The 4089-nt window shown below is 46.0% G+C and overlaps 1 non-coding gene across 1 annotated transcript; it reads left to right on the top strand.

Annotated features, from left to right (window-relative positions):
* Positions 1-2118: 2118 nt before the first annotated feature.
* On the top strand, positions 2119-2250 carry LOC119056377 (small nucleolar RNA SNORA11). The gene has a single exon (XR_005083873.1). It is a non-coding gene; the product is annotated as a small nucleolar RNA SNORA11 (small nucleolar RNA).
* The last annotated feature ends 1839 nt before the right edge of the window (positions 2251-4089 follow it).

A 4089-nucleotide genomic window follows, 5' to 3' on the forward strand; every position in this document is an offset into this window, starting at 1 on the left:
GCCAGGAGTAGAGGACAGTCTCGGCGAGAGACGGCAGGCAATGCTGGGGACAGAGATGCTGAGACCGCAAACTCCGGGGTCAACCTGGGAGCTCTGGGCGCGCAGGTGAAGCTCGGCTTGGAAGTCACGCGCCCCGCGGGCGTTCTCCCCGCAGCTCCGGGGTCCCGGCCGCCCGCCCGCCCGCGATTCGGGCGCGTCAGCAGAGCGGAAACGGGCGCGGCGCCAGGCCCGGCGGGGACGCGGCCTGGCAGCGCCGCCGCGGCTCCGCAGCTTCTGTTCCGCCCGCGTTTGTGTTGGCAGCTGCCTGCGGCGCGCGGCCGGGCGCGATGAAAGGGCCCTCTGTCTGCGCCCCAGCGGCCCCGCGCGGCTTTCATTCTTAATATAATCTTCACTTCATTTTTAACCTAGCAGAGGTTCCCTTGGAATTTTTCCCTTCTTCCAAAAATACATGTGCGTGTGTGTGTTTGCGAAAGGCACTTCACGGTGAAGGTCGGGATTGTCCTGGGGAAGGGAAGTGCGAAACCCGAGGCGGACTCGGAGCGAGGCAGAAACCCCTTCCTCCCGTACAGGGGGCGCCCCCCGGCCGCCGCCTCCGCCGCGGTGTCCCCCATCTCAGCCCCCCACCTACCGCGCCCCCCATCCCCTGCCGCCTCACACCTACCCCACGAGGAGTGGCAGTTTGGAAACCAGAGTCTGCGCGGAGGGGGTGGGGCGCTTTCTCAAGGGCCCCTGACCACAGCTGCGCAGAGGGCGCTGTCAGTGGGGGTGGCCGGGTGGACGGGAAAGGAGATGGGGACCCCTGGGTCCCAGGTTCTGCTTGGGGAAACCGTACTCTGTACCGATGCCCGTGTGCATCTAGGTTAAAACAACAACGAAATCCCAACAAACGAACAAAACCCTCCCACAAACAAAAGGAAGTTCCCAGGAGCCCGAAGTGAAGAGGGAAATGAGGATCAGATGGCCGCGGCTGCCCCGAGTGGGAGAAGCGGACGCCAGGTGGAGGCGCAGGCAGGAGCCGCCGTCCAGAGAAGGTGAGGCCTCGGACCCGCCCAAAGTGCGCGCTGAAAGAGACCCCACGGAGGCTGGCGCTGCACCCTCAGGGACATAATGTGCTAGGAAAAAAAAAAGGGGGGGGGAGACCTCTGGCCACAGAACGGCAAGAAGGAAATTTGCGTTGGTAGCATTTTTTTTTTTTATTCCTCAAGGGAGTTTGTTATCATTAGCCAGTAACACAAATTTTAGATTCAAATCATCTCTACCCTGTAAACCTAAAACTGAGAGCTTAACATAAATATTGGTCCCAGGCTTAGTCCTGTCTGTGGGGCACTCAACAGAAACAAGCTCAAAACTTCCTCTCAAGAACAGGTTCCCCACTGAGGCCCCCCCGGGATCCCACAGACCAAGCCCCGCTGAAGATGCGCTGATAGCACGCGCTGACGCGAACGGCAAGACAGATACCCCAAAACCATCTGGTGGGGACTGTAAAATAAGTATGGTTAAAATGGTAATCGGAAAGAGTAAACAAAGAGAGAGAAAAATGACACTATAAAAAAATAATAGGCATCCCTGGCTGGTGTAGCTCAGTGGACTGAGCGCTGGCCTGCAAACCACACGACCACGGTTCGATTCCCAGTCGGGGCACATGCCTGGGTTGCAGGCCAGTTCCCAGCAGGGGACTCACGAGAGGCAACCATGCATTGATATTTCTGTCCTTCTCTCCTTCCCTTCCCCTCTAAAGATAAATAAAATCTTTTAAAAAATAGGCAGGCGAAAGAAAAATCAAATAGAACTTCTAGTAATGAATAATAAAGTCATGTAAATTAAAAATTCATTTAAACAGCAAGTTGCCCATAGCTGAGAAGAAATTTAGTGAACTAGAGAATATCCCCATAAAGAAACACAGAGTTTAATAAAATTAACCGTGACAGGGAATATTGTAGATTGCTTGCAAAAATGGTCAAAATTATTCCACTCTGACCCCAGTTTATTCTCTAATCCACTATTATGTACAGGCCATAAATAGAGAAGTATAATAAATATCACTTTCTTAATTTTTTTTCAATTTTCCTTCATGAGATTTTGTAGCTGCAGCCCCTGCCATCAATAAGTGGCCTCTTTGAGGTGTGCTCAGAGCAGGGGGCCTGAAGCAGTGGACCCACGGTTTGCAACACACCTGACAGGAATCCAGGGGTCATTGTGACAAGGGGCACAAATCTGTGGCCATACCATGGACCAACACACCCTACATGTAAGAAAAAAAAGGAAGCGGACTCTTCCTCTTATGTCTCCCTCTTTTTTCAATCCTCACCTGAGGACATTTTTTCTTTGCTTTTAGAGAGAGAGGAAGACAGACAAGAAGAGAGAGAAACATCAAAGCAAAAGAGAAACATTGATTGATCACCTTCCATATGTGCCCAGGTTGGGGATGGAACCAATAACCTAGGTATGTGCTGCCTGGGAATTGAACTCACAGCCTTTCAGCTGCAGGATGACTCTCCCACCAACTGAGCCACACCAGCCAGGGCCCCCTTTTACCCCTTTAATCTAGGTTGCCTTTGCAACTTCCTTTGACCAATAAAATGTGGCATAAGTTATGCTGGTTCTGAGCTTTGGCCTCAAAGAGACCTTGCGTGCTTCCATTTGCTCTCTTAAAAACCTTAGTGGGTTAGCCCAGACTGGTCTGCTAGGGGATGAAGGACTATGTGGAGCAAGGAAGTGCTGTCCAGCTGAGGCCAGTTGGTAGCTGACCACATGTGCATGAGCAACCTCCACTAAGACCAGAAGAACCACCTACCTGAGCCTCGCCCAAGTCAGTGATGCACAGAATCAGGAGCTAAATAAATGGTTGCTGTTTAAAACTACTACAATTTGGGAATAGTTGTATACTGCAAAAGCTTAATGCTACAGGGAGAGTAAGAGATGTGAGTGGAATGAGAAGGTCCAACATATATCTAAGAGGAGTTCCATGGGGAAAAGAATAGGCAGATGGTAGAGAGGACATATTCAAGAGATAATGTCCACAAAATTCTACTCTTTGTGAAAAAATATAAATCCTCAGTTTCAAAAAGCACTGATTTCATGTAAGATAAATAAATCTGCACCTACATACATCACAGTAAGCTGCCAAACGCCATAAAGAAGACCTTCAAGGCAATCAGAGAGAAAAGACAGATTGCCTCCAGTACATTTGTTGATGGCAATATTAGAAGTCAGGAGACTGTCTTGAACAGTATCTAAGTGCTAAGAGAAAATAAGAGTAACATGGAAATTATTTAGCTAAATTATTGTTAAAGAGCAAGGGTAAAAAAAAAGGTCTTTTTTTTTATAAAGACTGAGAGAGTTTACTACTAACAGACTCTTATGGACTGACTATATATCTCTATCTATCTATCTATATGACATATGACATATATCTCCTGTATATGATATATATTTTAACCCAAGAGGAAATGGTGAGAAGAAAGAAACGATGAAAAACAAAAATACAAATACAGATGAAAATGAATAAACATGAGTAAATTTAATAATAACAATGATAACTAATTTGAGGTATAAAAAGATGTCATTAAAGTATTGACACCAATAGGTGACTAAGTTCCTTGCATTAGTCAATAGGATAGACATACACTGTAGAGTATAGACAATGTTAGTTCAAGTATACAAGATAAAGGTTTAAGAGTAATCTACTAAGGGAACAAAATAGAATGTATAACTTTCAGCAAGGTAAGGAGCTGGGTGCTAGGGAGAAGAAAAAGCAGAAAACTGTATAAATCTAATGAAAAACAATAAAGGAGAAAAATAAAATAAAGAAAAAGAAGATAAACAAATAGCATTATCCAAGCATATAATTAATCACAATAAATGTAAATAGGCAAAATTCACAACTTAAAGGAAAGTGTCAGATTAAATAATTAAGCAAAAACTAAAGACTCATAAATATTAACATACAGAAATATTATAAGTAATAGAGTGGGGAAATTCCATTAGGCAAGTTCTAATCCAAAAAAGATGATATAGCCATATTAATATTAATCAAAATGGAAGGTTCTGTTCCCAGTAAGATGCTAGATAAGATGGAGGAACATACTT

The sequence above is a fragment of the Artibeus jamaicensis genome, unplaced genomic scaffold (genome assembly GCF_021234435.1).
Source record: "Artibeus jamaicensis isolate MK-2021 breed Jamaican fruit bat unplaced genomic scaffold, CSHL_Jam_final contig_1582, whole genome shotgun sequence".
Classification (NCBI taxonomy): domain Eukaryota; kingdom Metazoa; phylum Chordata; class Mammalia; order Chiroptera; family Phyllostomidae; genus Artibeus; species Artibeus jamaicensis.